Genomic DNA, 12605 nt, shown 5'->3' on the forward strand with positions numbered 1-12605 from the left:
CGAGACCGTGGATCAGCGAGGTGGTGAAACCTGACGGCTTCACACTCACACTGTCACACACGCACACGCACACGCAGACCTAAACACACACACACACACACACACACACACACACACACACACACACACACACACACACACACACACACACACACACACACACACACACACACACACACACACACACACACACACACAGACGAACAGATCTACAGATACATTCAAAAACCATCAGTCACACACACTTGTACACATACACATAAATAAATGTAATTGCTCCAATACACACACACACACACACACACACACACTGACAGTGTACACACATGATCATGCTGCATATGAGAACACACATTCCTCTACACACATGCACATACAAATCTTAATGTAATGAGAATATTAGCATACATGAGTCATGCCCCATGCTAGTTACAGCAGGTATTTATAGTGTTGTTTCACCGCTAGTAAAGACTTTGATGTGTGTGTGTGTGTGTGTGTGTGTGTGTGTGTGTGTGTGTGTGTGTGTGTGTGTGTGTGTGTGTGTGTGTGTGTGTGTGTGTGTGTGTGTGTGTGTGTGTGTGTGTGTGTGTGTGTGTGTGTGTGTGTGTGTGTGTTCACTAATTAAAATGGCAGCAAAGCAATGACTGTCAACAGCCAGGTGCTGGACGTTAGGTGGAATTTGGCGCGTGACCGTGACAAACCAGGACACTCGTCTTACAAGGTAGAAGATGACAAGCCGCAAGATTCCCCGAACACTCGGGTTTGTACTGAAAAGGAGCTGTGAGGTCTCCAGACGGTCACAGACAGACATACACACATGGTCTGAAAATATATTTGTATAAGTATCTACATAATATGAAGTAATTCAATAAAAAATACTTTTTTTAAACATAAATATGAGGTGATTATCTAATACACCCTCATTTAATTATACTGTGTTGAATCAATTATTTATTAAACTGAGATTTTATTGTAGCCTACATTAAAATTATCAGCATGTCAGCCTTAAACAGCTTTATATCAAGACTACTTTTTATACAAATAACTATACATTTATACATTTGTACAGTTTGAAAATTGCATTCATAAAACTACAAAAACTTGGAAATCTGTTATTTGTTTTGATTTTTACGAATTCTGAAGTTATTATTTATTCATAGTTATTAAACAGGGATAATGTGCATTTGTCAAAAAAAGTAAAACTCATATCATCTGATTTTTGTAAATGTAGCAGATAAGCTTTACCTTAAAAGCTTAAACCTTTTCTTACCTTCAGAGATTTTGAGTTTAAATATAGAGTGCATTATTATTGCACGAAGTTTAATAAAGTATCTTTGATCAAAACAGGATGAAAGTAGAAAAAAATAAGAAACTTTATAAAATATGTCAAACTAAAATTGCTATAAATTTAATTGTCATTCGAGATCTTTAACAATTATTTATTAATAAGTGTTTCAAATGTTTATTTGACAGTAATGTATCTCTATAAATATACTGAGGAAAGTTGTAAAAGTTTACATTTATTCATTTATTTAGTGTAATAATGGAGAAAAACAAATATTTTTTGTTATAAAATTTCATATCTATAGTGAAGTTAATAAACAGGTCATTTGTCATGCGGAGAGACGGATTGACTGCTAGTCCTCGACATTTCCAGTAATCCCTCGTCTGTTCCTGACTCTTGTTTACAGATGTCTTTCCCTTTGGTGCTTGAAGTTCGCTGATGTTTAAAAGTGTCCAGACGGCCTTTTCAGGGCTTTCAGATGCAGCTGAGCCTTCCAGCTCAGCTGGCCGCTCATGTCTGTCAGCACCGCTATTACCATCCTCTGTGTGTGTGTGTGTGTGTGTGTGTGTGTGTGTGTGTGTGTGTGTGTGTGTGTGCGTGCGTGCGTGCGTGCGTGCGTGCGTGCGTGCGTGTGCGTGCGTGTGTGCGTGTGCGTGTGCGTGCGTGCGTGCGTGTGTGTGTGTGTGTGTGTGTGTGTGGCCGGGTGGGTGGAGGGTGGGTGGAGGGTGGGTGGAGGGTATACCCAGGCCTGTGACCTTGAAACTAACACTGAACATTTTATTCAACACCTTCCCACATGCACATGTTAGCTAACTCATATTCTCAACCGGAGGCTATTGACCCTTTTACTGGTTTTACATTACGAACACATGTTCAAATCTTTACATTCAGATTATACAAATGCAGTCTTTAACCCCTTAACATACATTTCCTTTTTGTTCCCAAGAACATTAAAGGTTGTTAATCATCCTATTGCTCGATGGCTCACATTATCAGCTTCTTCAAACTCATCATAGGAATTGAACAAAGTTTAGAAGTTTGAGACGCTGCTTTTTTATCAAGTTATGTTCTATATTTGCAAAACTGCTCTTCTGATCTGAGAAGCCGTGCTGCACTTCACACGATGTGAACAGACCATTGGGAACTTGTTAGACACTTAGATCCACTTAAGTTTTCAGCCTTTGGTATTGGAGGTTGTTTTTTTTGTGCTATTTTTTCGCTCTTCTCATGAAGGCTCTAAACTCGTGGAGAATATGTGTAAAGGTTGTGGAGGGAGACTGTGGATGAGTGCAAATGTTCAGCAACTTTGATCTATGGCTTAAAACATGATAACAGGATTTTTTTTTCCGGTCACAGATGAAGAGATACAGTAAAATTGGAGCACTTTACAATTGTCAAAGATAGACTATTATTTTGTTCCAAATAAATGAAGATAAAAGATGATCGAGCAAGCTCTTCAAATATTCCAGCACCCTAATGATTTTGAAGAATCCTGAAAAGTTTTTATTTTTTTTATTTTAGTCTTTGATTCATTTAGAAGAAGACGTAAAAAAGACTAAAAGAAACTCTACAATTAAACACACTGGTTGCTAGTGGCATGGATTAAACAAAAGAGAGACTTCAGCTCCCATGTGCACTGCATTTCTTAGAGATGCTAAACAAACACTGTAGAGCAGCACTGTCACATGCTCTTTGGATGTACTCTTTTCTGTTGGTGGCACTTGTTTCCTAATTTTCTGATAGAAAAGTTATCCATGTCAGAAACTACAATCCATTCCCACATTATAGCAGCATTTTAAACAGCCTACTGTCCCAAAACCATTGACATTATCACTCAAGTTAAAGTCAACTCAGGCCTGATCCTTAGGAGATGCTAAAAATATGTGATATGCAAATGTGTTTCCCCGCAAGGGAAACATGTTTGAGCTGAAGTGTCACGGTGCTAAAGTGGAGCGGCTCAGTGGCCATGACAATGTGCTAATGCTACAATGGGTCTCTAACGAGGGAGAGCCAGCGCTAATTTCCCTGTTTGACAAAAGGACTCTGTGATCCTTGGCTGCTAGTGGTTAGCTGCACCAGCAGGTGCGTGTGTGTGTGTGTGTGTGTGTGTGTGTGTGTGTGTGTGTGTGTGTGTGTGTGTGTGTGTGTGTGTGTGTGTGTGTGTGTGTGTGTGTGTGTGTGAAAGAGAGAGGGGGGGCTGGTGGAGCGTGTGTGTATTGCACCCTTGCATGCACACATCACTGGACCTGCCCGTGTGTTCAAATGTGTGCGTCGGACTTGCCTTGCATTCGCTCACCTGCATATCAGCAGCTGTTGAGGTTACGGGGGTCGGCGGCGGCCTGCTGGGGGTTGTTGGATGCAGGTCGCAGAGCGGACAGGTTGAGCTGCAGATCAGTTACGTCTCCCAGCATGCACGGTGTGTCGCTGGCGCAGGAAGTGCCTCTGTTGCCGGCCGGTCACGGCAGAAACCCCGATGAAGATGAGCTGTCAGCATCGACCTGTCACGTAGAACACCCACAGCAAAACATCAGTGAGCCTGGGAGAGCCTCATAAATATAAGCAGAAGGAAAACTAGTTTAAAATCACACTGAAACTTTTCAAAAAGTTCAGCCCTACGTCTTGAAAAATGTGATCATAAATTTTACTAATATTTATATTTTTTTAGGCTATTTCTGACAATTATCTTACAGAGAAAAAAAAGGATCAATAAGAATATAGATATATGATTGAAAATGTAGTTGATATTACACAATACATATAGAAGTATATCATATTACTTCTGTATGAAGGTTTTCATATTTTTCTAGCTATTAAATTAGTGTAGCAGAAGTTACACAGACTTGTTGAGAGTATAATATCTGTGCTAATGTAAATTCTGTACAAAGTACACTGAGCCACCAGCATTAAAATGATCATGATTGCACTCGTGTTGCCACTCATGCATTTCCTGCTTAGTAAAAACCCAGCTAAAACCGCACACAGCCGTGATACTGCAAGGGTCGAATGTATCCACCAAACACGACATGTGAGAGGAGACGACATCGCTATGTGACCAGACAAGGAGAAGATGGAGGAGCACTCGGACGGTGATGAACGATTGGACAAGTGGAAGGAGCGAGGAGGGGAGAGAAGAGGAGACAGAAAAAGGGCAGGAGGACGGTGACAACTCTGGCAGCTTCAGGCCTCGTCAGCTCCTTCAACCGCCAGGACAAATTTAAATCGGAGGATTGGGTGTGCTTTCCTAGACCTCTCGCTGGGATAACTTGCATTCTTGTGTGTCTGTGTGTATGAGAACATCCTCTCCTGATCGTGGCCCATGGGTCCATGAATGTGAGCAGATTGTATCCCCTCAACTCCAAAACAACTACAAAGGAAAAAGCTGTTCAGACCGGTTGTGCAAATGGGTCAAGCCCGGTTATACAATCGACCTGCTGCCGGGGTTTTCACGAAAGACTCCCTCCGATAGCGCTCTGCTAGCTGTAGTATAAATTCTGCTCACCGTGTCACTCTGAAAATGACGTTGTCATCGAGGGTCCCGTTGCGAGTGATGCAAGAACTCCGATCTGAGCCACCAGACTGTCCGGACTGAGACGCATCTGTTGAAATCCGATTGCAATCACAATTTAAATCAACTCCAAATGTGGTTTGGATCCAAAATTGCAAAAATCGTTCCAAAATTAATCTGGATACAACATAACACTCATTTAGGTAGATAAGATAAGGCCTAATACATTTCCCTCCCAAGAGAATTGACAACGTTGGTTATTTTAGCAACTGCCCCAAAGTTACAAGCCCTCATAGTAGCAGTCAGCAAGTGAGGAAGTCACAGTATTACACATACTGTACAGTGTATCTCTGGGTAAACAAAAGATTTTACTTTTGCCCAATAAATCACTGCTTGATTCCCTTTTCCAATTGCTGCACATCAAAACTGTCCCAGTAACATTTTGGCTTATTAGCTTATTAGCACTGCTGAGAAAACATTCAACCTTCGGCAGACGTTAGAAGAAAAGTCACGACACTTTTAAAAACTGTGAATTTGACCAAAAACCGGTTGAGGAAGTGACCGACTCAGAGACTTCATCATCTCACTACGGATCAGCGGAGATCTTGACTCTGCCCTTTAGGACCCCCGCTGCTGTCCACATCTCAAGTGGCACATAAATCCCACGGTGTATACAGACGCACAGACACCCTGGGGTGGCAGGCTGGCATTAGTTTCTGTCTATCAGCCCTTCTGTCTGTTCTACAAAGTTGTCTGTTTGCATTCCTCCACCTCTGTCTGCTTTCACTCTCCCTGTCTTTTAAACTTATGCTAAGTGAGTGTTTGAGTGGCTTTATGAATTAGGATGAGTGCTGAGCTTCTCTTGAGGGATTGAGAGACTAATAAGTGAAGTCCACACCTGCTTGCTGCTCCCAAACTTCATCCATGTTGAAAAAAGTCCATGGGGAGACTTCAACATTTGCTTAGGTGGCTCTTAACCACATGCTGCACGGTCCTTAGCATGTCTCCGGTGCTAACGCCATCTGTTCTTCCATGTCACTTCGATGACAGTCTCCTCGTGAGCCTGGGACATGCTGAGACGGGAACGGACGAGAGGAGAGAGGGAAAAGATTTAGTTTGGCACAGTACGGGACAAGCTGATGAAGCGGGGCACTCCAGGTCTCTGGGGAGGGATCATACCTTCGTCTGCATCGAGTTTTGCTTCCTCTCTGTTCTCAAATTAGTGCCTCCAGTTGCTTTTGGAGACCACGCTTAAAATATCTCTTTTGCCATATGTGAAAAAGAAATAAGCAGTTTGCACTCACCTTGTGACGATGTAAAGATCAGAGCATCAGAGGAAACACATTATGTATCGGGTGAACATTCATTATTGACCTCAGAAACAGCAGTCATGATTTTGACTGTTTACCAGATTGTTCCTGAGCTTTTAGCCACATGTCATGGTCCGCATTGATGGACTGAGTTTGCTCAAACTCCAGCCCCTCGTCAACACAACAAAATGAAGCTGAAAGTTGTTGGAAAAGCTAGTAAGTAGACCTTGAGTCAAGATTGTATTGTCAAAATGTTTAACTGGAAGCACAGCAGTGTGTGTTTTGTGCAGACTTTAGATAAACTTAAAATTGGGCTATTTAGACACTTCAATGAATTAAAAGAGAGGTTTGAATTTTTCTTTTTGCAGTCTATCACAAACAGGAACTTGTAAGCCCACATGTACATGGAAAAAGTGGCTGTGCTTTCTCTACTAGCCGTGAAGAAATTTGTCCCCAAAGGTACTTTAGGAGTCAGGTTGGGTGGATGGTTAAATACAACAGTAGATATTTGTGCAGGAGACCGGCGTAAGCTTCCTTCTCAAACCACAATCCAGGACAGTTTTTTTTTAAATTGCATTTACTGTTGCCACGACGATAGAGGCTACATAATACTGCTTGCAGGATACTGCTGTTCACTTAAGGCCAGTTGGGGTAGCTTTTTTAAAACCACATTTATTGCTGCCATGACGACAAAGGTTGCGTAACTTTAAGGAAGTGTAATGTACAACTCAGTTCAGTTCATTATTTTAAGCCAAACCAATATATTTTCCCAAACCCTGACCACATTTATTTTTGCGTCTTAACCTAAACAGCGGCACAACTTTAGGAAACACTCCATTAGGTCGTATTTGAGGGTAGGAACAAATAACATATATGGTCATATTGGTTGAAGGACTTCAACACCTTAATTTGAGGTGTCAGCGGTTTTTGTTCGACCAAATCAAGACACAAACAAACTGCAGCTTTGGAAGACGACCACTTATTATGTGTACCTCATACTGAACTTTAGAATGCATTTTTTTCACTGAATGAAAACTGAGAATTTATTAATTACATAGAAATCTCTGTATGAAGGAGGCTTTTAGGCAGGTTTGTGAGTATTATTTTAAGACACCACCAGCATAAAATGACATCAGATTATAATACAAAACATGCACTTTTGTCTAAAAACAGCTGGCAGGTGTTTGATGCAAAGTTTCCATCTGCTTCTTCTGTTGTCCAATCAAATAGTCAAGCTTGATAGATGTAATCAGGCACCACTGGTGCAAGAAAATTGATTTGTATGTATCTTAAAACAAATTGTGTAATTTTCACAGTGCTATCAAGTAACTGGCTCTGATCTGCCAGCGCTCTGGAACGGCTGGTGCGGATTTGAGATTAGGCCACAGCTGTCCCAGCGAACCTTATTCTGCCGCCACGTTCGTGTTTCTCGCAGAACGGGATAACCTTTCCGTCCCTCGGGGGGCCAAGCCTGAACGGCTGGGACCATCTGACACCAGATCACCCATGTGGAATTTGGGGAATGGTGCTGTCCCTCTGCCATGCAAAGCCCCGCATAGAAGGTGTCATCTCCAAATTGTGTTTATTTGTTGGCACCCTGTTGTGAAAACCTTCAAATCAGCTGCATGTTAATCTTGTCAGTAAATTACTAAACAATTTTATTTTGGTATGTTTTCAAACACCTGCCACACTTGACAAAAATATGAATTTCTTCTTTTTTCGATTCTCATCCGCTTGCCCTTTCCTTTTATTTTCTTTTTTCTTCAGTTCACTCCTTCACTTGGATTTTTATGTCCGAAACACACACACATAAACACGTATGGGGTTTGGTGACTTGCGGTGGTGGTAGTGGAAGGCACTAAAAAGGCTCCGGTGATGAAAAACCTCCCAGCCTTCCTGGGAAGCCATCTTCTGTTTCACACCAGGCGAAATTTATGAGCTCGGCACTCTGCATTTCTGTTCTCCTGCTGAGATGTAGAGAGAGATCCAGAGAATGACGTGTAGAGACGTGTGGAGAAGTAGTAACTGGTGGAGAGAGAGGGATGGAGTGAGTGGTACATGGGAAAAAAATAAACAAGATGTGAGGCAAAAATGAAAACGAAGTCAGGTATGAAATTTGAGAAAAGGCTATTTGAATATGTTTCACCGGGGTCCATATTGTATTTTTGTTTCCTGCAGAGATTGGTGACCAGAGAAACTACATTGGTTTGTTTGCCAAGAAAAGTCAGCCAAATGAAAATGTTTCTTGTATTCCAAAGGAATTTTGTTGAAGATTTGGTCAGTACCATAGATTATATAAAAGTGGACATAGCCTTTGGCTCTAAAAAGTAAAGCCAATGCAAAATACCTTGAAGTCTAATACTACTGAGGGCCACCAGGGGCTGACTCCAATTCAAAGTGTCTTGGGTTGTGTAGCCACTGTTTCTTTGATGGCAAGTACCGTGATGTATATTTCCATTGCTGTATTTAAATATTGTCAATCCTAAATGGACACAGGGAGTGTTGAGATTGTATTAAAAAAGTAATGCAGTAACTTTAACAGGGCCAACGGTAGCAGATCAGAACAAGGCTTCGAGTTGACGCATCAATCAATACACTTTAAATGTTGATACGACAACTTTGAATTTTCCATTCATTTTCATTGGCTCTCTTGCGTGACATACAAGATGATTGGATCTTTAAGCACTTAAAACATGTCAATGAGTTTCAACTTGATCAAGCAAACTATAAATATTTTCCCTCACTGAGAGTGTTGATACGCTGCACTCAGGCAGCACTGCATGTATGGTTCCACGCTGCAAAAAAACAAGATAGCAACGACCAAGATGCCTGACTGAGGCTTCATAACAACAGTTTACAAACCAATGGGTGACTTATGGAAACTACAAGTACAGTATTAAGGAGGCCTGAGCAGTGGGCTCCAGCAAAAGCATTATCCAGCAAAAATGTTGAGCCTGGTTCTATTTTCCCATGTCCACGATGGGACATCACTCAGTGAGATCCTGGCATGGCCAATCAAATATGTGCAAGCATATACTCCTAGTAGATAACTTTGTAATATCAACACCTTTTTTTCCTTTACAATATTCGCAGGTGAATGATAACATTGTCATTGTGACAACTTGTGAGAGGTGTCACAGTGAGAGGGGTACAAAGCCAGTTTTATGAGAAGCTTTACAGCCATTAATCCACTGTAAAATATTGCATACTGGTGGATACACTGCTGTACTAATATATCTTATATCTGTTCAACAGATATAAGGAAGGGTAATATTGCCTCTAAGATGTTTAAATTCCACAAATACAAAGGTCAGTAAACTGAGGTACCTTCTACCACATCCCTGATCTCCACCGCTCTCACACCATTTCATGGAAACACTGCTCACCACAAAAGTGCAAATCATTTGAACCTCGTGTTTTTCCTATATATTTCAAAGGCTTGAAGTTGTGTTTTTCCCAGATCTGTCAGACAGCGTAGTGCCTTCAAAGAGAAATGGATTTGCACAAAGTCAAGCCTCCAAGCAGCAGAAAGAAATTACCCCTACCATCCATCACCGTGTTTATTTACTTGGTGATGAGATCAATATTTTGTAGAGGAGCCTGGTGGAAATTTGGATGTCCTGACTGAGTGTCAAGCCACATTGACAGCTCATGGGAAAAAGTGTTGCCCAAAAGCAAATGGCTGAAGTTCAGCCAGGGCCTATGACCAACTGGAGTTTTTGTGCCGGAGGTGGATGTGGGAAGTGAAAAAAAAAGAAGAGCTTTACAAGCAACACACGAGTGTGTTATCAGTCAATTCAAAAACAGAAGTCCTTGGTTCATTCCTTCAAAGTGAAACGTGACTCCTGAATGTTAGGATTCAAGTGGCAAAAGGTCATATGCTAATTAAAATCCCCAATGCCTGGGTCACTTCAGTTGCTACCTTAGTATTTCTACCTGTCTTGTCTCATCGCTACACAAACTTCTAGGCTGAGACCGGACTAATGTCAAGAGAAGTCCGAGACTATAAAGTTTCAGACCATGTGAGCCAGAAATGCACAGTTTGGAGATGAGATGGGAGGCAGTCATGCAGCAAGGAGAAGTTCAGAGGGCAAAAATAACAAAGACAATGATCATGGACATAAATTATGCTGTAGACACATCAAGCTGTCCACGCACTCCTTAGGTCAAGTGTCAGCTGGTTTGGGAATGATAACACTTAACCCCACCGTGGCTTAAAAGGTCATAACTCAACTCTCTTCTCTGACATGAGTTACTGCCTCTCGTTAGGACTGGACATCGCTGTCTCTCACCTTCTGCCTCCCTCCTCCCTCCTGTCCCATTTTGTGTGACCAGTAGATGTATCCATTGCCGATATCTCTGGGGTGCCGAACAAGATACTCTTACCCAATCCACCAAAAATGTGCCACAAGTGTGCAGCAGGAGGAAGTGAAAAAGCAGTGGTGATGTCACACACATTTTATTTTTTACAATTCCAACACACGCCGCTCTTATGTGATATGGGTGGTTAATCTCCCCTAGGTGTAAATTTATATTCAATTCAAGCAGGGAATGTGGTAGCGTCAGTATGAGGCCCCCCGCCGGTCAATGGCACTCTGCCTGGGAGACCACCATTGCCTCTATCACCAGCAGATAGTGGCCCTTAACCCTCTCAACACCCCATGCTGCCAGAATTAAAGAGCAAGCTCATCTAAAATCGCTTCACTCCCAAAGCTTTGATTTATCTGAGGCAAAAACATAACCATCAACGCAGCAGTTATATAGTCGTCTCTTTTTGCCTTTTTTTTTAGCTAAGGCCGGGGATGAAATACCGAGGGCTTGAATCAACATGGACTTTCACTGGACTTTAACAGTAGTGTGATGAATGAAGGATTTACAGAGCTTCATAGATTTTTTTTTCAAACACGGTAATTTGGGGATATGAAATAAAATGTGCTGCCAAGGCGGTGTAATCGAACCGTGGGAGTCGCCGTGAGCACCGGGGAAGATTTATCACCCGTACAGCAGCATGTTAGCCAGATAAAATGTTACTTGAGAGAAGTTAAAGCTCCTGCTGTAGGTGTTTAATAATGGACTCAGAGCGGCTGAGAGTCACATGTAGACTGAAATCTGTTGATGTATAAAGAGTCAAAATATGACAAAGAAAGGGAAAAGTTGGGGTAAAGAGAGAAAGTGAGCCTAAAGAAATCCAAAGCTTATCTTATCTCTGCAGCAGCTGAAAAGCCGCCTCTTCTTTTTTTCAAGGATTTTGCAAAGAGATTTCATCTGTTTTTCTGTTCCTCCCTGTCATCCGATTGGAACCGCAGCAGCGGCCTCTGGAGACAAGATCTAGCCGTGTTTATTCAGCGCGAAAAGAGGTTATCAGCAATTTATGAAGGTGCTAAGCGGAGATCTGTCATTGTGGTGGAGGATGGGGAGGAGATGACGAGCGGGAGCAGAGACTTGTAATATGGGGGGGAGGAGGGCGCAGAACAGAGCAGGGAGGTGGTGAAAAAGACAGGATGTACTGGAGGAAGAGGAGGTCGAATAACATGGGAGTGAGGATGGAAGTTCAGCTAACACTTTGAGCTTGAAAAGTTAGTGTGATTCAAATTGTACATGTCATCGTGACAACTGAGGAGCTGAGTCTCGAAGGACCGACAGGCCAAAATAGGTCATGGAACTGATGATGGCGGCCAGTAGCATTTAATAACTACTATAGGAAAGGACCGTTTCTGGTCTTATAGAGGAGAGTTTACACATACAGCAGCTGGTTATCACAGAATCAGACTGAATAAACTCCTGTTGAGGAAAACCACGAGAGAGAACTTCTCAGGTTTATCTGCAACCTTGATGTGCAACAAGGCAAAACTGTTGACTTTTCCATAAAAATGGAAGCAAAGTAAAGCTTAAAATAAACCTGCTTTGACTCGAAGTTTGACAAAGTTTGGGCGCTACGCAGTTTCACCATTGACATAAAATTGGCAAACGAGACCTTTATAATGCTTCAGAAAGCTGGGTGAGGTGTTTTGAGTGACATTCGCATTTCAAGAGAAGCAGAACATCACTGTCACTGTTTTCTATGACATTCGCAGGGTTTGTGTACCGTGAATTCTTCCTCCAGGGTCAGACTGTTAATGTTGAGTTTCAATATTAAGTTCTGAGGGAACACTTTTGGTGAAATTGTTTCTTTCCTGCAACAACACAATAGTTGCTCCCCACCACCACTACTCGCCAGATTTGTCTCCCTGTGACTTCTTCCTGTTCTCTGCTCAAGTTTCAGTTGCATGGAGAAATCGCAGTGCCCCCGGACCAGTGCTTACAAAAGCATGTTTAACCCAGGTGTTGATGTTGACGAAGCGGACAAAACTTGTAATACTTTCTCACAAAGGTTGTAGCGTCCCCCTGCTCAGTGCACATCACAGTGCTACTTACATTGTAAACACCTCCTAAAATATGCTTGGACTGGACCCAATGCTGTCCATTAGGATTGGGTCGAGACGTTTCTACCAAAGTAATAATCTTT

Source organism: Brachyistius frenatus, unplaced genomic scaffold (genome assembly GCF_029030835.1).
Source record: "Brachyistius frenatus isolate BFR_SWC_R1_liver_20210118 unplaced genomic scaffold, ASM2903083v1 Contig_118, whole genome shotgun sequence".
Taxonomy (NCBI): domain Eukaryota; kingdom Metazoa; phylum Chordata; class Actinopteri; family Embiotocidae; genus Brachyistius; species Brachyistius frenatus.